Source organism: Myotis daubentonii, chromosome 3 (assembly GCF_963259705.1).
Source record: "Myotis daubentonii chromosome 3, mMyoDau2.1, whole genome shotgun sequence".
In the NCBI taxonomy this organism is placed as follows: domain Eukaryota; kingdom Metazoa; phylum Chordata; class Mammalia; order Chiroptera; family Vespertilionidae; genus Myotis; species Myotis daubentonii.
This window is the reverse complement of record NC_081842.1, coordinates 104,851,079-104,877,091: the sequence shown is the minus strand read 5'-3', so window position 1 is coordinate 104,877,091 and position 26,013 is coordinate 104,851,079. Positions and strand designations below refer to the sequence as shown.

The 26,013-nt window shown below is 40.2% G+C and overlaps 1 pseudogene; it reads left to right on the top strand.

Moving 5' to 3' along the window:
• LOC132231871 (pre-B-cell leukemia transcription factor 2-like) overlaps window positions 1-3,164 on the top strand; it is a 6,475-nt pseudogene extending 3,311 nt beyond the window's left edge.
• Window positions 3,165-26,013: the final 22,849 nt, after the last annotated feature.

The following is a 26,013-nucleotide window of genomic DNA, read 5'->3' as shown; positions in this document are numbered from 1 at the left end:
TGACTTACGAGTTTAATTTGTTCTGAGACCAAGCTTGTTAAGGAGCTCATTAAGGAGCTCGTTAACTCAAATTACTCTATCAACTCAATGCAGAAAATCAGCCGAGAGACAGCTGGTATCTCAAAAAACTCATTAGTCGGGACACTCGTAAGTCAAGGCCCCACTGTACACCACTGGACCCCTCAAGACACCTACATAAAGCCATCCCACAAAGACTGGGAGGCATAGCAGTTCTATCTAATATGTAGAAGCAAATATAAAGCGACAGCTAAAATGTGGAGATAAAGAAACAACCTCCAAATGAGAGAAAAGAAGGAATCTCCAGAAAAAGAACTAAATGAGATGGAGGCAAGCAACCTATCAGAAATAGAGTTTAAAGCAATGGCTATACAGATGCTTAAGGAACTTAATGCAAATTATAACTGCACAAGAAGGGCAATAGAAGCCATAAACAAGAGTGAGACAGACATGAAGCATGATATATCTGACATGAATGATATATCTGACACTAGAAGGGACTGAAAGTAGATTGATTGGATGAAATAGAGGACTGAATCATGATTTGGAAGACAGGGTAGAAATAAATACTCAATTAGACCAGCAAATAGAAAAAAGAATTGAAAAGCAAGAAGATAGCTTAAGGGAGCTCTGGGACAACATGAAATGTAACAACATCTGAATTACAGGAATGCCAGAAGGGGCAGAGGATTAGCAAGGAACAGAGAATTTGTTTAAAGAAATAATGACAGAAAACTTACACAATCTGGTGAAGGAAAACACCACACAAGTTCAGGAGGCACAGAGAGTATCATTCAGGATGAACCCAAAGAGACTCACACCTAGACACATCATAATTAAAATGGCAAATGTTAAAGACAAAGAACGAACCTTAAAGGCAGAGAGAGAGAGAGAGAGAGAGAGATACAAAGGAGTTCCCATTAGAATGTCAACTGGCTTCTCAAGAGAAACACTTGATGTCAGAAGGAAGTGGCATGAAGTACTCAAAGTAATAAAAAGCAAGGGCCTAAATCCAAGACCACTGCATCCAGTGAGGCTGTCATTTAAAATTGAAAGTGAAATAAAAAGCTTTCCAGACAAAAAGAGGTTAAAGGAGTACATTACCACCAAACCAGCAATGCAAGAAGTGTTAAAGGGACTGCTTTAAGAAGAGGAAAATTGCTGGAGACCAATTCCAGCATGATGGCAGGGCTGCATCTGGGAATGGCTGAAGGCATTTCCCCAAACCTGAATAGGATACATTAAATTGATTTCTTGGCTGCCAGACAGCTAAAAGGCATCTTAATCTACATGTTATTGCCTCCTACTGGCCAAACACCTCGACAGCCATAGGTTAATTCCCCCATTCTGACAATGCTTGTGTATACCCTTTGAAGTGCATATCTCTGCCTCACCTCAGGACAAATTGTGTTAATTAAAAGCATGGGGTCCTGGGACGAGGAGACCTTAGACCTAAGACCTAAGACCTTAGAACTTAGCTCCTTTAGCTAAGCTCCTCTGACCCCCAAATGCCTTTCAAAATTATGTTTCGTCTCTGACAGGTGTGAGATGGTACCACATTGCCATTTTGATTTGCATCTCTCAGATGATTACTCTGGACTTCTATTTAATCTACGCACAGCCTTCTCCAGATTGCTGAACCCTCTAGATGCTGGACATAGAAGCGGCAGGAACCGGCAGAGGAAATGAGAGATCATAAGCATAAAGAATATTAAAATGGAAATAAGTAAATACCCATCAATAATAACCTTAAATGTAAATGGACTAAATGCTCCAATCAAAAGGTATAGGGTGACTGCATGGATAAGAAATCATATAATGTTGTCATATATATGTGTCTACACAGAACCACCCCAGATACACACAGATACAGATGAGTGAAGGGATGGAAAATATATTCATGCAAATGGAAAGGAAAAAACAAAGCAGTAGCAATACTCATCCTATATAATAAGAGAGGAATATGCTAATTAGCCCAGATATGCTAATTAGTTAGGACCAGTCAGGCACTTAATAGTCACCACCAGTCAGGCGGGGCCAGGAGTGGCCCCCAGCGGAAGTGGCCGCCACAGGCAAGGGCATGCATGGCTCACAGCACTGACCAGCCTTGAGGCTGACCCAGCTGGGGGTCGCAAATACGCACACCACGCCGCCTGGCCTAGGAGCGGCCCCTGGCGGAAGTGGCCACCTGTGAGGCTGTCATGATCCTGCACTCCTGGTTCCTGGATGCCAGATGGAAATGCCAGAACTTCAGCAAACAGGCCACCGAGGTCCTAAATGAGTATTTCTATTCCCACCTGAGTAACCCATATCCCAGTGAGTAGGCAAAAGAGGAGCTCGCCAAGAAGTGTGGCATCACCATCTCTCAAGTCTCCAACTGGTTTCGCAACAAGCAGATTCACTATAAGAAAAATATCAGAAAGTTCCAAGACGAGGCAAACATCTATGCTGTCAAGACCGCCGTGTCTGTCACCCAGGGGGGCCACAGCCACACCAGCTCCCTGGCACCCCCCTTCCTCTGCAGGCTCTGGTGGCTCTTTCAATTTTTCAGGATCCGGAGACATGTTTCTGGGAATGCCCGGGCTCAAAGGAGATTCCTACCCTGCTTCCCAGGTGGAATCACTCCGACACTCGATGGGCCCAGGGGGCTACGGAGATAACCTCGGGGAGGCCAGATGGACAGCCCTCGGGAAATGAGGGCAAACAGCGCTGGCAGGAGGCTGTGACCCCGTCCTCAGTGATGTCCCCAATAGAAGGACCAAGGAGCGTTCATTCTGACACTTCCCACTGCTCTCACCCCTCAGGCCACAGGGTGGGGGCTCAGAGGTGACTCTTGACGAGAGGACAAAGGCATCTAGAGGACAAGCCCCAGACACAGGAGAAACACAAGATAGAGAAGGGCAAATGGGGTCACCCTACCCCAGCCGACTCAGTGCTGGGGTTGCTGACTACATGGCAAGGAGAAGGGGATCCCCTAAGGGGAAGGTGGGGTCTGTCTCCCCTTTTTTCCCTACTTTTCAATCTTTTTCTCTCCCCATTTCTTACACAGAAACACACCCAGAACCCTATCTTTCAGATTCTCTGTCTCTCTCATAGACACATACACAACTATTCTGTTTCTCTCTCTCATAGATACATGCACAACTGTTGTTTCTCTATAGACATATATACATTCTCTCTCTCTCAGACACATATATGACTATTCTGTTTCTCTCTCTCTCTCTCTCTCTCTCTCTCTCTCTCTCTCTCTCTCTCTCTCTTCACCCATTCTCTCTCTCCCACCCCTTAACTGCTCTGGGATCTGTGGAGATGCCAACCTTGCCCTACCTACCAGAGATGCCAAAAATGGGGACACAACTCACAACTGGATTGGAGAGGGTGCAGGTTGGGCTGACCCCACCCCCCCACCCCCTGTGCACGAATTTCATGTACCGGGCCTCTAGTCTATATATATGTAAAAGCCTAAGTGACTGAACGACCGAACAACTGAATGACTAGTCAACTGGTTGCTATGATGCACCCTGACCACCAGGGGGCAAACGCTCAATGCAGGAGCTGCCCCCTGGTGGTCAGTGCACTCCCACAGCCAACCTCCCACAGCCGGCCAACCTCTGCAGTCCCTCCCTGCAGTTGTCCGGCCAACTTCCTGCAGTCCCTCCCCTCCACCCCCCCCCCCCACCCCCCGCTGGCCTCCTGCGGTCCTACCCCCCAGCTAGCTGGCCCATCCATTGGCCCTGATCAGGGTGGTCAGCTGGCCAACCTCCCTTGGTCCCTCCCCCCAGCCAGCCAGCCTCCCTCCAATAAGCCCCCATCGCCGGCCAGGCTGAAGGACCCCACCCATGTACAATCTGTGCATTGGGCCTCTAGTATCAGATAAAATAGACTTCAAAACAAATGCCATGAGAATAGACAAAGAAGGCCACTTCATAATACTAAAGGGAGTGATTCAACAAAGAAATATAACCCTTGTAAACATATATGCACCCAATATAGGAGCACAGAGTACATTAAAAAACTCTTGATGGACTTTACGGGAGAGATTAACAGCAATACAGTTATAATGGGGGACTTTAACACCCCACTGGCATCACTGGATAGATCTTTCAGACAAAAAATAAGGAAACAGAGGCCTTAAATGAACCATTAGATCAAATGTATCTAACCAATATTTACAGAACATTTCATCCAAAAGCAACAGAATATACATTCTTCTCAAGTGCATATGGTACATTTGCAAAGATAGACCACATGTTAGGGCACAAAACAAGTTTATACCAATTCAAGAAGATTGATATAATACCAAGCATCTTCTCAGATCACAATGTCATGAAGTTAGAAGTCAACTACAACAAAAAACACTCAAATACACGGAGGCTAAATAGCATGTTATTAAACAATGAATGAGTTACCAATGAGATCAAGCAAGAAATTAAAAACTTCCTGGAAACAAATGAAAATGAACACACCACTACCCAAAATCTATAGTGCATCTGCAAAAGCAGTTCAGAGGGAATTTCTTAGCACTACAGGCCTACTTCAAGAAATAATAAAAAGGACTAATAAACCATCTAGCCCTAAAACTAAATGAATTAGAAAGAGAACAGCAAGAAAAGCCCAGAGTAAGTAGAAGGAAGGAAATAAAGATCAGAGCAGAAATAAATGACACTAAGATTAAAGAAACATTACAAAAGATCAATAAATCCAAGAGCTGGTTCTTTGAAAAGATAAACAAGATTCATGAACCCCTAGCCAGATTCAGCAAGAAACAAAGAAAGGACCCAAATAAATAAAATCAGAGATGAAGAGGGAATATAACAACAGATACCACAGAAGTGCAAAGGATTGTAATCAAATACTATAAGCAAGTATATGCCAACAAACTGGACAAGCTGGGTGCAATGGACAAATTCCTAGAAACATACAATCTTCCAAAACTCAATCAGGAAGAATCAGAATACATGGGTAGGTCAATAACAAGTGATGAAATTGAAGTAGTAATAAAAAATCTTCCAGAAAACAAAAGCCCTGGTCTGGGTGGCTTCACAGGGGAGTTTTGCAAACATTCAAAGAAGAACTAACACCTATCCTCCTCAAACTATGCCAAAAATTCAAGTGGAAGGAACACTTCCAAGCTCTTTTTAAAAAGGCAGAATTATTCTAATTCCAAAACCAGATAAAGACACTACAAAGAGAGAATTACCAGCCAATATCCCTGAGGAACACAGATGCTAATATCCTCAACAAAATATTAGCAAATCAGACCCAGCAATATATTAAAAAGATCATATACCATGATTAAGTGGCATTTATTCCAGGGATACAAGGCTGGTGCAATATTTGCAAATCAATAAATGTAATATCACATAAACATACTGAAAAATAAAAACCACATGATTATATCAATTGATGCAGGAAAAGTATTCGACAAAATACAGCACCCTTTTTTGATAAAAACTCTCAGTAAAGTGGGAATAGAGAGAACATACCTCAACATATTAAAGGCCATATGCGACAAACCTACTGCCAACATAATACTCAATGGGCAAAAATTAAAAATGTTTCCCTTAAGAACTAGAACAAGGCAAGGATGTCCACTTCCACCACTCTTATTCAACATAGTACTGCAAGTCCTAGTCACAACAATCAGACAAGAAGAAGAGATAAAAGGCATCCAAATTTGAAAGGATGAAGTAAAACTGTCATTCGCAGATGAGATGATATTGTACATAGAAAACCCTAAAATTCCACCAGGAAACTACTAGACTTAATAAATGAATTTGGCAAGGTAGCAGGATACCAAATCAACATCCACAAATTGATAGCATTTTTATACACCAATAATGAATTCTCAGAAGAGAAACTAAAAAAGCAATCCCACTTACCATTACAACAACAACAAAAATAAGATACCTATGCATAAACTTAACCAGGGAGGTAAAAAAAAATCTGTTCTTGGAAAACTATAGGACATTGAAAAAAGAAATTAGAGGAAAATACAAAGAAGTGGAAACATACCATGTTCGTGGATGAGAAGAATTAACACCATTAAAATGTCTATACTACCCAAAACAATCTACAAATTCAATGTAATCCACCTTAAAATGCCAATGGCATACTCACAGAGTTAGAAACAACATACAGGAATTTACAGGAAACCATAAAAGACCATAGCTGCAGCAATCTTGAGAAAGAAGAATGAAGTAAGAGGGATCACAGTACTGGATATCAAAGTATATTACAAAGCCATTATAACCAAAACAACCTGGTACTGGCACAATAATAGGCATATAGACCAATGGATCAGAACAGAGACCCCAGAAACTGACCCACACTATTACAGTCAATTAATATGTGACAAAGGAGGCAAGAACATACAATGGAGTAAAAACAGTCTCTTCAACAAATGGTGCTGGGAAAACTGGACAGACACATGCAAAAAGATGAAACTAGATCACCAACTTACACTATACACAAGAACAAACTCAAGGTGGATAAAAGACTTATATGTAAGGCATGAAATCTTAAAAATCTTAGAAGAAAACATAGGCAGTCAAATCTCAGACATCTTATGCAGTAATATGTTTACGTCTATTAGGGCAAAGGAATAAAAAAATGGTATTACATAAAAAAAGCTTTTGCACAGCAAAACAACAACAACAAAACAAAAAACCACAAAAAAAGCATCAAATTGAAAATGGAACCTACTGAATGGAAGAACATATTTGCCAATGATGTATCTGACAAGGGGTTAATATCTCAAATATATAAAGTACTCATACAACTCAACAAAAAGAAGACAAACAATCTAATAAAAAATGGGCTGAAGACATGAATAGACATTTCTCCAAAGAGGACATTCAATGGCCAAGTAAGTGACACATGAAAAAATGCTCAAAGTCACTAATCATCAGAGAAATACAAATTAAAACCACAATGAGATATCACTTCACATCTGACAGAATGACTATGATAAAAAAATCAACAAACAACAAGTTCTGGCTAGGATGTGGGGAAAAGAAAACAACTAGTTCATTGCTGGTGGAAATGCAGATTGTAGCAGCCACTACAGAAAACAGTATGAAGTTTCCTCAGAAAATTAAAAATGGAATTTCTGTTTGACCCAGTGATCTCACTTTTGGGAATATATCCTAAAAACCTCAAAACACCAATCAGAAAGAATATATGCACCCTATGTTCATAGCAGCATATTTACAATAGCTAAGATTTGGAAACAGCCAAAGTGCCCATCAGTAGACGAATGGATTAAAAAACGGTAGGGCATTTACACTATAGAATACTATTAAGCTGTAAAAAAGAGGGATCTCTTACACTTTGGGACAGCATGAACGGGTCTGGAAAATATTATGCTAAGTGAAATAAGCCAACCCGAGAAAGACAAATATCACATGTTCTCACTTATTTGTGAAATTGAATGGACCAACAAAATAAGACCTAGAGCAGAAAGTCATAGAACAGACTGACATACCTTGATGTGGGGTTGGGGGGAGAAGAGATAAACCAAAGAACTTATATACTTATATATATAGCTCATGGACAGAGGCAATAGGGTAGTGAAGACCTGGGAGCTGGGTAGGGGCTGGGAGGTGTGGGTAAATGGCGGGGGGGGGGGGCAGAGGGGAGATATCTGTAATACCATCAACAATAAAAATACATTTTAAAAAATGGTGTCCAGATAACAGTTGTAGGTTATTTTTTTCTCAGGAGCATAGAGTCTATGTAGATTAAGAGTCTGACCTGCTAACTAAATTTATTAAACAGTGAGATGAACCACCTTACTAGCATTCAGAAATACAAATTAAACAACGTGAAGTACGATTTTTTTTTCATCAAATGACAACAATTAAAAACACTGTGACATACAGTGCTGCTGGGAGTAGAAAAACAGGCACCCTCGTGATATTTAAGAATATAAATTATTACTACCTTTGAGAAAGTATATAGCAATATATATTAAAATAAAAATATTTTTGTCTCAAATCTCATTTGGCATAGTATATTCTTTAGATATGAAAACTGTTAGAACATGCAGATTAAAAATGGCGGCAGAGTAAGTGGATACTGCATGGACATGCTCCCAGGAACAAACTGGTATTACAGCTAAAATACAGAAAAACTCCCTGAATAATCAATGGAAAACTTGCAGGAGAGAACCTGATACTCGAGGACCAAAAGTGGAGACTGAATAGAGACTGGTAGGAGGGATGGGCATGCGAAAGGGCTGGCTGGGCACCCACAACAGCAACTGAAGTCTCAGAGAGAGATATCTCAGCTCTTGGGGGTTTCCATTGAGAACTCTGGGATCTACTCCCCATGCTGGGCCCCCTAGTAGAGTGTACCAAAACTGAGGAGGTTACCCACATAACTTCTGGCTGTGAAAAGCAGTGGAGTGCTGTCTGCTAGGGAGTAACAACTGAAAATTCAGACACCCTCTTAAAGGGCCAATGCATAAAATTCCCTGTGGAGCCACCCACCTTGTGATCCAGCAGAGGGAGGGTGAAGTGCGCTGGAGCTGTCAGAGCAGAAGTCAGGACTGGGACTTGGGGGATAGAGCTCAGAAGGCAGATACCCCAAGTTGCTCAAGCTTGTCATTCCCTCATGCAGCAGAGGTTATCTTTCCCACAAAGACATTTGACTTGCCTGGTGGGGAGACAGTTGACACATCCTATTGGAAAATACCTTGCCCTGAGGCCACTTCAAAGATTAAAAATAAAAATTAGCTTCCAGGCAGAAGAAACTGCCTCACCCTGTTGAAAAAACACACCACATCTGAGGATGATTGCCTAAAGTTCAATTCAAGTTGGAATCCTATAAGTCTGTATGCAGAAGTGGTCTCTTGAGGCTTTGAGTCTATGCCTGATCTAATTAATCAGAAACAGCCTTTAACACTATCCTGCACTAGTGATTGAGAGGTGTAGAGGATCTATCTAATATGTAGGCACAAACCCAGACAGAAAGCCAAAATGAGAAGACAAAGAAGCACCCCCCCCCAATAAAAGAACTAGAGAATTCTCCAGAAGAAGAGATAAAGGAAGCAGAAATAAGAAATTTATCTGACAGAGTTCAGGGTAATGATGGTAAAAATGTGCAACAGCATGAAAAAAGATATAGTAACTATGAAAAAAGTACAGTCTGAGATAAAGAATGACATAACACAAATAAAGAACACATTGGAAGGAATAAAGAGCAGAATAGGGGAAGCTGAGGATCAGATCAGTGAATTAGAAGACAGAGTTGAAAATATCACTCAACCAGAGAACCAAAAAGAAAAAAACAATAAACAAAAAACAGGAGGACAGCTTAAGGAAGCTGTGGGACAATGTGAAATGTAACAATATTAGAATAGCAGGTGTGCCAGAAGAGGCATAAAGGGAGAAAGGCATAGAGGTGTTTGAAGAAATAATGGCAGAAAACTTCCCTAACCTGGTAAAGGAAAAAGTCACACAAGTTTAGGAGGCACGGAGAACCCCAAAAAAGAAGAACCCAAACAGGCCCATACCCAGACACATAATAATTAAAATGCCAAAAATTAAAGACCAAAAGGACCAACACCTGATTTCTCATCAGAAACTCTACAGGCCAGAAGGGAATGGCATAATGTCCTCAAGGTAATAGAAAGCAAGGATCTGAGACCAAGATTACTATATCCAGCAAGGCTATCATTCAAAGTAGACGGTCAAATAAAGAGCTTCCCAGACCAAAAAAAAAAAAAAAATGCTAAAGGAATACATTGCCACAAAGCCAGCATTATAAGAAATGCTAAAGCGGGGGTAGCAATACTTATATCAGACAAAATAGACCTCACAGTGAAGGCCATAACAAGAGATAAGGAAGGCCACTTCATAATACTATACAACAAGAGGATATAACCCTGATAAACATGTATGCACCCAATGCAGGAGCACCCAAATACATAAAAAAACTCCTGGAAGATATCAAGGGAGAGATTGACAACAATACAATCGTAGTAGGGGACTTTAATACACCACTGACATCACTGGATAAATCCCCTAGACAAAAAATCGGCAAAGAAACAGCAATCCTAAATGACTCACTAGATCAGATGGACTTAATTGACATCTTCAGAACATTTCACCCCAAAGCCACGGAATATACGTTCTTCTCAAATGCTCATGGGACATTATCAAAAATAGACCACCTATTAGGTCACAAAGTCTCCCCAAATTCAAGAAGATTGAAATCATACCAAGCATCTTCTCAGACCACAAGGGCATAATATTAGAAATGAACTACAATAAAAACAACCCAAAATACTCTAACACTTGGAAGCTGAATAGCATGTTATTAAATATTGATTGGGTTACCAATGAGATCAAAAAAGAAATTAAAAAAAATCCTAGAAACTAATGACAATGAAAACACAACAATCCAAAACCTATGGGACACAATGAAAGTGGTCCTTAGAGGGAAGTTTATAGATCTACAGGCCTATCTCAAAAAACAAGAAAAAATGGTAGTAAATCATCTAACTCTACATCTCAAAGAACTAGAAAGAGAGCAACGAGAAAAGCCCAGAGTGAGCAGAAGGAAGAAAATAATAAAGATTAGAGCAGAAATAAATGACATAGACACCAAAAAAACAATACAGAAAATCAATGAAACCAAGAGCTGGTTCTTTGAAAGGATAAACAAGATTGATGAACATCTAGCCAGGCTCAGCAAGAAGCAAAGAGAGAGGACCTAAATAAACAAAATCAGAAATGATAGAGGCAAAATAATAACAGACCCCACAGAAATACAAATGATTGTTAAAAAATACTATGGACAACTCTACTCCAACAAACTAGACAACCTGGAGGAAATGGACATATTCCTAGAAAAATACAACCTTCCAAAACTCAATCAGGAAGAATCTAAAAATCTCAATAGGCCAATAACTATGGAAGAAATTGAAGCAGTCATTAAAAAGCTTCCAGCAAACAAAAGCCCAGGACTGGATGGCTTCACAGGGGAGTTTTACCAAACATTCAAGGAAGAACTAAAACCTATCCACCTCAGACTACTACAAAAAATTCAAGAGGAAGGCACACTTCCAAGCTCATTCTATGAAGCCAGCATCACCCTAATACCAAAACCAGGTAAAGACAACACAATGAAAGAGAATTACAGGCCAATATCTCTCATGAATATAGATGCCAAAATCCTCAACAAAATCTTAGCAAATTGGATCCAGCAGTACATCAGAAAGATCATACACCATGACCAAGTAGGATTTATCCCAGGGATGAAAGGATGGTACAATATCCGCAAATCAATAAACGTGATACATCACATAAACAAACTGAAAGAAAAAAAAACACATAGTCATATCAATTGATGCAGAAAAAGCATTTGACAAAATCCAACACCCATTTTTGATAAAAACTCTCAGCAAGGTGGGAATAGAAGGATCATATCTCAACATAATAAAAGCCATATATGACAAACCCACAGCCAACATCATACTCAATGGACAAAAACTAACACCATTTCCCCTAAGAACAGGAACAAGACAGAGATGCCCACTCTCACCACTCCTGTTCGACATAGTACTGGAAGTATTAGCCATTGCAATTAGACAAGAAGAAGAAATAAAGGGCATCCAAATTGGAAAAGAAGAAGTAAAACTGTCCTTATTTGCAGACGACATGATATTATATATAAAAAACCCTAAAGACTCCATCAAAAAACTATTAGGCTTAATAAATGAAGTTGGCAATGTAGCAGGATAAAAAATTAATGCCAAGAAGTCTATGGCATTTCTATACACCAATAGTGAACATATAGAAAGAGAGACAAAAAAAATTCCATTTAACATCACACCAAAAAAATTAAGGTACCTAGGAATAAACTTAACTAAAGAGGTAAAAGACCTCTACTCAGAAAACTACAGGACGTTGAAAAAAGAGACAGAGGAAGACATAAACAGATGGAAGAACATTCCATGTTCTTGGATTGGTAGAATCAACATCATTAAAATGTCCATACTACCCAAAGCAATCTATAAATTCAATGCACTTCCCATTAAAATACCAATGGCATATTTCACAGACCTAGAATGAACACTCCAAAAATTCATCTGGAATAAAAAAAGACCCCGAATAGCTTCAGTAATCCTGAGAAAGAACAAAATAGGTGGGATCTCAATACCAGATATCAAGCTGTATTACAAAGCCACTGTTCTCAAAACTGCCTGGTACTGGCACAAGAACAGACATATAGATCAATGGAATAGAATAGAGAGCCCAGAAATCGACCCAAACCAATATGCTCAATTAATATTTGACAAAGGAGGCAAGAACATACAATGGAGTCAAGACAGTCTCTTCAATAAATGGTATTGGGAAAATTGGACAGATACATGCAAAAAAATGAAACTAGACCACCAACTTACACCATACACAAAAATGAACTCAAAATGGATAAAGGACTTAAATGTACGACAGGAAACCATAAAAATACTAGAAGAATCCAAAGGCAACACAATCTCAGACATATGCCGAAGCAGTTTCTTCACTGATACAGCTCCTAGGGCATTGGAAACTAAAGAGAAAATAAACAAATGGACTACATCAAAATAAAAAGCTTCTGCACAGCAAAAGAAACCATCAACAAAACAACAAGAAAGCCCACTGCATGGGAGAACATATTTGCCAATGTTATCACCAATAAGGGTTTAATCTCCTAAATTTATAGGGAACTCATACAACTTAACAAAAGGAAGATAAACAACCCAATCAAAAAATGGGCAAAGGACCTAAATAGACACTTTTCAAAAGAGGACATTCAGAAAGCAAAGAGACATATGAAAACATGCTCAAAGTCACTAATCATCTGAGAAATGCAAATCAAAACAAATGAGGTACCATCTCACACCTGTCAGACTAGCTATCATCAACAAATCCACAAACGACAAGTGCTGGAGGGGATGTGGACAAAAAGGAACACTCGTGCACTGCTGGTGGGAATGCAGACTGGTGCAGCCACTATGGAAGACAGTATGGAGTTTCCTCAAAAAACTAAAAATGGAACTCCCATTTAACCCTGTGATCCCACTTGTAGGAATATATCCCAAGAAACCAGAAACACCAATCAGAAAGGATATATGCACTCCTATGTTCATAGCAGCACAATTCACCATAGCTAAGATCTGGAAACAGCCTAAGTGCCCATCAGTAGATGAATGGATTAGAAAACTGTGGTACATCTACACAATGGAATACTATGCTGCTGTAAAAAGGAAGGAACTCTTACCATTTGCAACAGCATGGATGGAACTGGAGAGCATTATGCTAAGTGAAATAAGCCAGTCAATGAAGGAAAAATACCACATGATCTCATTCATTTATGGATAATAAAGACCATTATAAACTTATGAACAAAAATAGATACAGAGGCAGAGCAGCCTTGAACAGACTGTCAAACTATAGCAGGAAGGCCGGGGAGGGTTGGCGGGCAGGAGGGAGGGGGGTAAGAGATCACCAAAGGACTTGTATGCATGCATATAAGCATAACCAATGGACATAAGACACTGGGGGGTAGGGGAGGCCAGGGGATTGTCAAGGGTGGGGAAAAAAGGAGACATATGTAAAACTCTTTGTAATACTTTAAATAAAACAGTTTAAAAAAAATGAAAAAGAAATGCGAAAGGGATTGCTGTAATAATAAGAAGAAACAGAGAGAAAAATCTAGCCATACAGAATTAAAATGGCAATCAATAAATACCTATCAATAATAATCCTAAGTGTAAATGGATTAAATCCTCCAAACAAAAGGCATAGAGTAGCTGAATGGATAAAAACAACATGATCCAACTATATGCTGTCTACAAGAGACCCACTTTGAAACAAAAGACACACACAAGATGAGAGTGAAGGGAAGGAAAAATTTTTTCCATGCAAATGGAAAAGAAAAAACAAAGCTGGAGTAGCAATACTCATATTGGACAAAATAGACTTTAAAATGAAAGCCATCACAAGAGGCAGCAAAGGTCACTACATAATATTAAAGGGATCGATTCAACAAGACGATATAACCTTGGTAAACATATATGCACCCAATATAGGAGCACCTAAATATATAAAAAAACTTTTGGATGATTTTAATAGATCAACAACAATATAGTCATAGTAGGGGACTTTAACACCCTTCTGACTTCAATGGATAGATCTCCCAAACAAATATCAACAAGGAAACAGAGACTCTAAAGGTTACACTGGATCAGATGATTTAATTGATATTTATAGAACATTCCACACCAATGTAGTAGAATATACATTTTTCCCAAGTGCACACGGATCATTCACAAGATAGACAACATGTTAGGACACAAAACAAATCCTTATAAATTCAGGAAGATTGAAATCATATCAAGCATCTTCTCAGATCACAGTGGAATGAAATTAGAAATCAACTATGATAAAAACACCCAAAAACATTCAAACTCATGGAAGCTACCTAGCATGTTATTAAACAACTAGAGGCCCGGTGAAAGGATTTGTGCATAGGTGGGGTTCCTCAGTCTGGCCTGTGCCCTCTCACAATCCAGGATCCTCCCAAGGGATGTAGCACTGCTGAAGTGGCAGGCATCCCAGGAGGAGCCCCAGCTGGGGCTGGGCGCAGCTCCGCTGCAGCTCATCCCAGCCCTGCTATGCCAGCTGCCACTGCCATCACAGTCACCACCTCCTCCACCGCCACTGCTGCTCGTTAGCACTGCCATGGAGGCGGGAGAAGCTCCTGCCACTGCAGCTCTGCTTGCCAGCTGTGAGACCGGCTTCTGGCTGAGCGGTGCTCCCACTGTGACCACCAGAGGGCAGCTCCTACATTGAGCATCTGCCCCTTGGTGGTCAGTGCACGCCATAGCAACTGGTTGTCCTGGTCGTTGGGTAGTAATGGTCACTTAGGCTTTTATATATATATATATATATATATATATATATATATATATATATATATATATATATATATATATGAATGGGTTTCTAACGAGATCAAGAAAGAAATAAAAAACTTCTGGGAAATAAATGAAAATGAGCACACAACAACCCCAAATCTCTGGGACACAGCAAAAGCAGTCCTGAGAGGGAAGTTAATAGCACTACAGGCATACCTCAAAAAAACAAGAAAAATCAGCAATAAACTATTTAACCCTGCAACTTACAGAACTAGAAAGAGAACAACAAGAAAAGCCCAGAGTAAGTAGGAAGGAAATAATAAAGATTAGAGCAGAAATAAATAACATAGAGACTAATATAACAATACAAAAAAATCAATGAAACCAAGAGCTGGTTCTTTCAAAGGATAAATAAAATTGATAAACCATTAGCCAGACTCATCAAGCAACAGAGAGGGAGGGTCAATATCAATAAAATCAGAAATGAAAGTGGAGAAGTAACAACTGACACCACAGGAATACAAAGGATTGTAAGAAAAAACTATGGACAACTATATGCCAATAAACTGGACAAGGTGGATGAAATAGACAAATTCCAATAAGCCAGTCATTGAAAGATTAATACCACATGATCTCACTCATTTATGGATAATACATTACAAACTGTTGAACAAAAATAGAGGCAAAGAGGCATTGAACAGACTGTCAAACTACAGCGGGAAGGTAGGGGAGGGTTGGGGGGGGGATAAGAGATCTACAGAAGGACTTATATGCACACATATAAGCATAACCAACAGACGCAAGACACTGGGGGTAAGGGGATGAGGGCAAGTGCTGGGGGGTAGGGGATGCCAGGGGGAGGTCAGTGAGGGGAAAAAGAAAAAAGAGACATATGTACTACTATTTGTAATACCTTAAACAATGAAATATAATTTAAAAAAAAAAAGAAATAGACAAATTCCTAGAAAAATACAATGTCCCAAAACTGAATCAGGAAGAATAAAAACAAACAAACCCCAAATAGGCCAATAACAACTGATGAAATAGAAGCAGTAATCAATAAACTCCCACCAAACAAAAGCCCAGGTCCCGACGGCTTCACAGGAAAGTTTTACCAAACATTCAAAGAAGAACTAATACCTATACTCCTCAAATTATTTCAGAAAATCTGAGAGGGAGGAACACTTCCAAACTATTTGTATGAGGCCAGCATTATGCTAATTTGAAAACCAGATAAAGACACTACAAAGAAAAAGAATTATAGACAAATATTCCTGATGAACATAGATGCTAAAATCCACAGCAAAATATTAGCAAATCACATCCAGCAATATATTAAAAAGATCATACAACTTGATCAAGTGGGATTTATTCCAGGGATGCAAAGCTGGTACAATATTTGCAAAGCAATAAATATGATACATCACATAAACAAATTGAAAAACAAAAATCACATGATCATATGAATAGAAACAGAAAAAGCATTTGATAAAATCCAACACCAATTTTTGATAAAAATGCTCAGCAAAGTGGGAATAGAGGGAGCATATGTCAACATAATAAAGGTCATATATGACAAACCTACAACCAACATCATACTCAATGGGCAAAAACTAAAAAAACATTTCTCCTAAGAACAAGAATAAGACAGGTATGCCCACTCTCACCACTCCTGTTCAATATAATACTGGAAGTGCTAGCTATAGCGATCAAACAAGAAGATGATATAAAAGGCATCCAAATTGCAAAAGAATTAAAACTGTCATTATTCACAGATGACATGATATTGTACATAGAAAACCCCAAAGACTCCATCAAAAAAAAAATACTAGACTTAATAAATGAATTCAGCAGGATACAAAATTAGCACCCAGAAATATATGTCTTTTTTATACACCAATAATTAACTCACAGAAAGAGAAACAACAAAAACAATCCCATTTACTATTACACCAAAAATATTAAGATACCTAGGAATGAACTTAACTAAGGATGTAAAAGACCTGTACTCAGAAAATTACAGGACATTGAAGAAAGAGATAGAGGAAGACTTAAACAAATGGAAGAATATACCATGTTCATGGATTGATAGAATCAACATCATTAAAATGTCCATACTACCCAAAGCAATCTATAGACTCAATGCAGTCCCCCTAAGATACAAACAGCATATTTCACAGACCTAGAACAAACTCTCCAAAAATTCATATGGAATCAAAAAGACCCTGAATAGCTGCAGTACTCCTAAGAAAGACGAACAAAGTTGGCGGGATCACAACCCAGATATCAAGCTATATTACAAAGCCATTGTTCTCAAAACTGCCTGTGACTGGCGCAAGAACAGACATATAGACCAATGGAACAGAACAGAGAACCCAGAAATCAATCCAAGCCATTATGCTCAATTAATATTTGACAAAGGAGGCAAGAGTATACAATGGAATCAAGATAGTCTCTTCAATAAATAGTGTTGGGAAAATTGAACAAATACATGCAAAAAAATGAAACTAGACCACCAACTTACACCGTACACAAAAATAAACTCAAAATGGATAAAGGACTTAAACATAAGGCAGGAAACCATAGAAATCTTAGAAGAACCCATAGGCAGCAAAATATCAGACATATGTTGTAGCAATATCTTTACCGATACAGCTCCTAGGACAATGGAAACTACAGAGAAAATGAACAAATGGGACTACATCAAAATAAGAAGATTCTGCACAAGAAAAGAAACCATCAACAAAACAACAAGAAAGCCAACTCCATGGGAGAACATATTTGTTTATGTTATATCTGATAAGGGTTTAATCTTCAACATTTACAGGGAACTCATACAACTTAACAAAAGGAACATAAACAACCCAATCAAAAAATGGGCAACAGAGCTAAATAGATACCTTTTTAGAGAGTACATACAGAAGACCAAGAGACATATGAAAACATGTTCAAAGTCACTAATCATACAGGAGATGCAAATCAAAATGACAATGAGGTACCATCTCATACCTGTCAGAATGGCTATCATCAACAAATCAACAAATGACAAGTGCTGGTGAGGATGCGGAGAAAAAGGAACCCTCATGCACTGCTGGTGGGAATGCAGACTGGTACAGCCACTGTGGAGAACAATGTGGAGTTTCCTCAAAAAACTAAAAATGGAACTCCCATTTGACCCAGTGATCCCACTTCTAGGAATATATCCCAAGAAACTAGAAACACCAATCTGTTAGGATATATGTACCCCTATGTTCATAGCAGCACAATTTACCATAACTAAGATTTGGAAACAGCCTAAGTGCCATCAGTAGATGAGTGGATTAGAAAACAGTGGTACATCTACACAATGGAATACTACACTGATGTGAAAAGGAAGGAACTCTTACCATTTGCAGCAGCATGGATGGTCCTGGAGAGCATTATGCTAAGTGAAATAAGCCATTCAGAGAAAGATAAATATCACATGATCTCACTCATATGTGGGATATAACGAACAACGTAACCTGATGAACAAAAACAGATCTAGAGACAGAGAAGCATTGATTAGATGGCCAAACCTCAGAGGGAAGGTAGGGCAGGGTGGGGGTAAGAGGGAGAGCTCAACTAAAGGACTTGTATGCATACATATAAGCCTAACCAATGGACACAGACACCAGGGGGGTGAGTGCATGAGTGTGGGTGGGGCAAAGGGGAGATAAGGACACATATGTAATACCTTAATCAATAAAGAAAGAAAAAATATATATCCTATATAATAAAGAGCTAATATGCAAATGGTTGTCATGCACTCGCACTTTCACGCCCTTGCACCCTTGTGCCCTGTGCCTGGCGTTGGAGCAGGGGGACCTGAGGCTGTGCCCCTCGCCCCGGTGCTGGGGCTGGGGAACCTAAGGCTGGGCCAGGGGATTTGAGGCTGTGCCCCTGCCCCTATGCTGGGCCGGGAGACCTGAGATTTTGCCCCTCACCTGGTGGAGCTTGACGGGAGATCTGAGGCTGTGCCCCCTGCCTGGCGGGGCTTGACGGGGGACCTGAGGCTGCACCCCCTGCCCTACAGGGCTTGATGGGAGTGGGGCCGGCTGGGTGGGTCTCATGCAATTTTGAGGCACATGCACTGGGCAGGGACTTGACTCTGGGTCCCGCAGCACGCCCCTGCTCTGACAAGAGGGAGATTTTAATATATATTTTACTAATTTCTTTCATCTCTTATACTGCTATTATAGAGAAAGGGCAAATAGCAATATTAAAATATTTCCTCTAATTAATTCCCTTTTAATGTGCAAAAATTTCATGCATCGGGCCACTAGTATATATATGTGCCCATTTATCCTATCTAATAATAGACAAACATGGTAATTGACCATACCTTTGCTACCCCTCCCATTGGCTAATCAGCCTGATATGCAAATTAACCGCCAACAAAGATGGCTGCTAATTTGCATACTGCAGGCAGGGCGGGACAGTGCAGTCGCCAGTGTGAGCTGCCATCCCGGGCCGCAGACTGGCCCCAGAAGCCACAGAAGCCACCCAGAAGCCGGTGATAGGGGGGAGATGGGGGTCCCCTGCCCAGGCCTGACACCTCTGGCAGAGGCATCAGGCCTGGGCGAGGGGCTGATCTGGCGATCGGAGGGAGATGGGGTCCCCTGCCCAGGCCTGAAGCCGGTGATCGAAGGGTGATGGGGGTTGATGCCTTTGGCCGAGGCGTCAAGCCTGGGCAAGGGTGAGCCAGTGATGGGAGAGAGATGGGGGTCCCCTGACCAGGCCTGATGCCTCTGGCGGAGGCGCTAGGCCTGGGCAAAGGGCTGATCCTGCAATGGGAGGGTGATGGGGGTCGACGCCTCTGGCGGAGGTGTCAGGCCTGGGAAAGGGAGGGGCCGGTGATGGGGGGGTGGAGATGGGAGTCCCCGACCCAGGCCTGAAGCCTGGGCCAGAGGCATCAGGCCTGGGGGGTGGGGGGCCAAGCTGGCGACTGGTGTGAACTACAGAGGAAACACCTTTTCTGACGCTCATTGGTTAAGCTCCCTGTATGCCACTGGTAATATTCTTAGTAACTTGGGTAATAAGAATCCAAAAAGGTGATCTAGGGTTTTTCCACCTCACTCCTGGAGAAAAAAACGAAGGTCCGCTGCTGGAGGGCTAAGAAATCTCATATCCTGCCCTAGCTGGTTTGGCTCAGTGGATAATGCCTTGGCCTGCCAATGGTAGGGTCTGGGTTCAATTCTGACCGAGGGCATGTACCTAGGTTGCAGGCTCCTCCCTAGCCGGGGCCCAGGTCAGGGCTCATGCAGGAGGCAACCAATCAAAGTGTTCCTCTCACTTTGATGTTTCTCTCTGTCTTTCCCTTTCTCTTCCAAATTCTCTAAAAATCAATGGAAACATATCCTCAGGTGAAGATAAAAAAATAATAAAGAAATTATTATTATATGAAAGACACATCTTGAAAATGCCTAAAGAACGTTGTCATTTTTTCATGGTAAAGGGACTGGAGTCCGTGTTGATGAAAAAACCTTGCTGGCTGTGGTGACTGGCAGTGGCTGCAGCAGCCAGGTGATGGGGCTGGTGCCTTCCCCTGATCAGCCCGGTCACCTCCCACAAAGGGAGGCCAGACTGCGGCTTAGGCCCTATCCCCAAGGGGAGCAGGGAGCGGGCCTAAGCCATCATTAGGACATCCCCTGAGAGCTCCCAGTATTTGAGAGGGGGCAGGCTGGGCTGAGGGACAATCCCCCGCCCCCCCCCCCCCAGTGCACGAATTTCGTGCACCGGGCCCCTAGTATATATATAAATGGGCAAAGGACCTAAATAGACACTTTTCAAAAGGGGACATACAGAAGGCCAAGAGACATATAAAACCATGCCCAAAGTCACTAATCATCTGAGAGATGCAAATCAAAACGACAATGAGGTACCATCTCACACCTGTCAGAATGACTATCATCAACAAATCAACAAATGACAAGTGCTGACGAGGATGTGGAGAAAAAGGAACCCTCGTGCACTGCTGGTGGGAATGCAGACTGGTGCAGCCACCGTGGAAGACAGTATGGCATTTCCTCAAAAATTAAAAATGGAACTCCCATTTGACCCAGTGATTCCATTTCTGGGAATATATCCAAGAAATCAGAAACACCATTCAGAAAGGATATATACACTCCTATGTTCATAGCAGCACAATTTACAATAGCTAAGATTTGGAAACAGCCTAAGTGCCCATCAGCAGATGAGTGAATTAAAAAATAATGGTACATCTATGCAATGGAATTCTACAAAGCTATAAAAAAAAAAAAAAGGAACTCCTACCATTTGCAACAGCATGGATGGACCTGGAGAGCAGTATGCTAAGCGAAATAAGCCCGTCGGAGAAAGATAAATGATCTCACTTAACTTTTTTGATATTATACTACTTGTATATTAGTATAATTTTGATAATAATGTTTATTGCATAAAATATTATATTTAAAATCATTTTTCTTGAAATATCAGTTTTTATTGCATGTAAATGACTAATTATTTTGTATGTACAATCTGGTAATAGATTTATTTTATATATTGTAAAAATAATTAAAGAAAGCTGTTAGAACATAAAAATAAATAGTCAAGGATGCTTGGGTGCATTTTTTTAGTGGCAAAACAAAACAAAACTGAATGTCCATCAGTGTTTTGCTTTAAATATAATTTGGTACATTCATAATTTCAATTTTAGTGAATATAATGAATGAATTGCCCTAAAGGATGGGCAAGTTGAGTAAAAAAATGAAATTGTGGAATCTTGAACATAGTATATTCAGTTTTTGTAAGAAGAAAATATGAAAACTCTCTGTGTAGGAACATATGTTTGCACACAAGCAAGATGAAAGGTTTGGGAAGGTACCTACTGGGCTTTTGATCACTGGGGGGATAGCATAAGAGGAGGGATGTGTGTGTGTATGTGTGTGTGTGTGTGTGTGTGTGTGTGTGTGTGTGTGTGTTTGCATGGGTTATTATGATTTTTCCCTTTAATGCGCTTTTTAAATAAGATGCCCATAAATACTTTTAGAATTAAAAAATTGCATGAGGGTTGGTTCCTAAGAAGTTAAAGCCATTGAACAGAGTCTTAACAACTGATTAATTGTCCTGCTAGAATGCTGGTATGATGAGCCAGTACCCAATGTTCAATCCCCTGCACAGGTTGCTATTTGAAAAAAAATGTAGCTGGAAAAATTCCTCATTGCTTATTCTATTTGATTTTTTCACCCTTCCCCCTTCCTTCTCTATTGAGTAGCCAAGCTAAGAGAACAAGAGCTTTTAGCCAGATCCTCTGCTGTTCATCCTAGGCAGACACACATTCTTTTTGACTGGTGAGTTCATTTCCATGGCTAGGTTAGTTTTTGTATGGCAGTCTCCAGAGTTAAAAGGATTGAGGAGGTGACTGAAGGCATATATTTTCTCATTGTCAAGTCAGGATATTCTCCTTGATATGATAATTTTCAGAAGCCAGCATTTTATTTCATTTCCAGCTTGACAGAAGTTATTGTGTCCTTGGGGTTTTAAGAAATATCATCTCACCTGTGACCTCACTTTCACACTGCAAGCTCTCCAAAGATGTCATGGAACCTATACAGTTAAATTTGGGCTTTGCTCAGTCTTTTTTTGGTTACAGTTAACTTGTAGATCCTTGTGAATAGTTTGTCATTTAATCCAGGGAGAGATTGCTATCCATCAAATGGAACACATTGCTGTATCCACTTAAGTTTTTCTTTCTATTTCCTGGAAAATACTTTTTTTCCCCATGACATTCTTTAAAAATATATATGTTTTTATCGATTTTTGGATAGAAACATTGATGCGGGAGAAACATCGTCGATCAGCTGCTTCGTGCACGCTCCCCACTGGGGATTGAGCCCAAAACCCGGGCATGTGTCTTGACTGGGAATCGAACTGGTAACCTCTTGATTCCTGGGTCGATGCTCAACTGCTGAGCCACACCAGCCAGGCTTCCTTGACATTCTTAACCTCTGTCTACAGTTTGGAAATACACAACCACAAAGTGTGAATCTGGGCCTGAGAAATTATGAGGCGGTATGGTAGGCAGAATAACGTCCTCCCAAAGCTGTCCACATCTAGTCCCTGGAATCCCTGAGCTTATTGTTTGACATGACTTTGCAGATGTGATTCAGTTAAGATGTGAGGATTATCCATTGTTGGGGTGGGTCCAGCCTAATCACATGGGGCTTTAAAGGCAGAAACGCTTTTCTGGCTATTGTCAGAGGAGATGTGACTGTGGAGGTGTGTCCAGAGAGGTGCAACATTGCAAGCTTTGAGGATAGAGGAAGGGTCCATGGAGCCAAGGAAGGCAGGAAGCCTCTAGAAGCCGGAAAAGGAAAGAAAATGGATTCTCCCGGAGCCTCCAGAAGGAACGCAGCCCTGCTAACACCTTGATTTTAGCCCAGTGAGACCCATGTCAGAGTTCGAGAGGCAAGGTAATGTGTTACAGTGAGGGTTCTGGCTCTACTTCCCACTCTTTTTTTGAGTTTTCCTTCCTCTCTGTGGAATGTTCTCAAGCTGACTTTCCCTCATGGCAGCAAGATGATGATCAACAGCGAATGAACAGTAGACTTCCTTGTTCACATCCATGGGAGGGAGCTCAAGCATGAAATAAGGTATTACCTGCAGCCAGATTAGACGGATTGGGTCATATGCCCCCTGGACCAGTCATGGGAGTGCTAGCTACTGGCAGGTTAAGCCTGGGGGTCCTGAACCAGCCACTGGCAGGGAAGGTATAATGACTGTGATGGGCATCCACACAGGAGGGAAAAGCCAAGGGAAGACTGGGGATTAGAGCTTAAACTTTCACTCACCCTGCCTATCAGAATCTCGTTAGGTGAAATAATACAGTTACATATTATTCAAGCCAGTTGAATTTGGTTTCTTTATTACTTGCCATTAAAAATATTCTCTACATATTGTGGCACAGGCCCCTCCTGCCTACTTTTTCTTTTTTGGCACCTGCCTGGCTTCTGCAGGCCATCCAGTTTATGACTTTCAGTATCTGGTAAGACACAGCTTTCTCCGGAGAACTGGCTCCCAGCCCATGCAGCAGTACATTGCATGCCAGGGCCTCTCCCCACTCCACCTGCGACCGGCATTATTAATTCTCCCTAGTGCACCTTCTTGCTGAATCCATACACAGCCTCACGGTGTTCAGCACTGTGCTCCAGGCAGCCATGACCAGTTATTGCAGCTGGCACAGGTGATGCGACTGATTTGGCATAACAGTGTCACTAGACATCGTCTTTCTTCCTTTTTAAATAGATGCTTTGCCTTGCCAGTTTATACTGAGATAATAACAAATTACAGTTTTCAGGCCTCCCTCACTTGTTTATCTCCATATTTCTCTAGGCCTGAGCTTGGCATAGCCTGTGGGTAGACAGCCAGAGGGTACCATGGGCCTAGAGTAGACTGTTAGCATTTAACCTTGAACCTGCACTGCTTGATGAACATAGATGGTAAAATTCTCAACAAAATTCTAGCAAATCAGATCCAGCATTACATTAGAAAGATCAAGTGATATTTATTCCAGGGATGCAATGATGGTACAATATTTGCAAATCAATAAATGTTACATCACACAAACAAATTGAGATACAAAAATTACATAATCATATCAATCGATGCAGAAAAAGCATTTGACAAAATCCAACACCCTTTTTTGATAAAAACTCTCAGCAAAGTGGGAATAGAGGGATCATACCTCAACATATTAAAAGCATTATATGACAAACCTACAGCCAACATCATACTCAATGGGAAAAAATTAAAACCATTTCCCCTAAGAACAGGAGCAAGACAGGATGCCCACTATCACCACTCCTGTTCAACATAGTACTGGAAGTGCTAGCCACAGCAACCAGACAAGAAGAAGAAATAAAAGGCATCATTTGGAAAAGAATAAGTAAAACTGCCACTTTTCACAGATGACATGATATTTTACATAGAAAAACCAGACTCCATCAAAAAACTACTAGACTTAATAAGTGAATTTGGCAATGTAGCAGGATACAAAATTAATACCCAGAAATCTATGGCTTTAAAAAATTTTTTTTCAAGTTTTACTTCTTTTTCCCAATTTGGATGCCTTTTATTTCTTCTTCTTGTCTGATCGCTATGGCTAGCACTTTTAGTACTATGTCGAACAGGAGTTGGTCTCTATGTCATTTATTTCTGCTCTGATCTTTATTATTTCCTTCCTTCTACTTTGATCTTTTCTTGTTGCTTTCTTTCTGATTATTTAAGTTATAGTGTTAGATTACTTCTTACAAGTTTTTCTTGTTTTTTGAGGTAGGCCTGTAGTGCTATGAACTTCCTTCTCAGGACTGCTTTCAGTATGTCCCATCGATTTTGGATTGTTGTGTTTTCATTGTCATTTGTCTCCAGGATGTTTTTTATTTCTTCTTTGATCTCTTTGGTAACCCATTTATTGTTTAATAGCATACTATTTAGCCTCCATGTGTTTGATTGTTTTTGAGCATTTTTATTGTAGCTGCTTTCTAATTTCATGCTATTGTGGTCTGAGAAGATACTTGATATGATTTCAGTCTTCTTGAATTTGTAGAGACTTAGCCTGTGTCCTAATGTGCAGTCTATCTTTGCAAATGTGTACTTGAGAATAATGTATATTCCATAGCTGTGGGGTGAAATGTCTGAAGATGACAATTAGTTCCGTCTGATCTAGTGATTCTTTGAGGATTGCTGTTTCCTTGTTGATTATGGTGGCATATTTTTATGCTTTAGTCTTATTGATTGCCCTATTGTATTTTCTATGACAAATATATGCATGTAAGTCCATTTTATAATTCATTTTATTTCCTGTTACTGTAAGTGTGAAAACATTATTTAAATTGGGTTATCATTACAGTTACTTTTTTGCATACAGTTGATCAAAATAATATAAATGTATTATAAAGTTTGATAAACATGTACTGAAGAAAAATTAAACTTGTATTAGAAATAAACTTAATATGATTTTAAAAAATAACTAATATATCTGAATGAATATTATTTATTTTTAGAATGAGACAAGGGTTAGCATCAAGTACTTTCTCAATTTTATT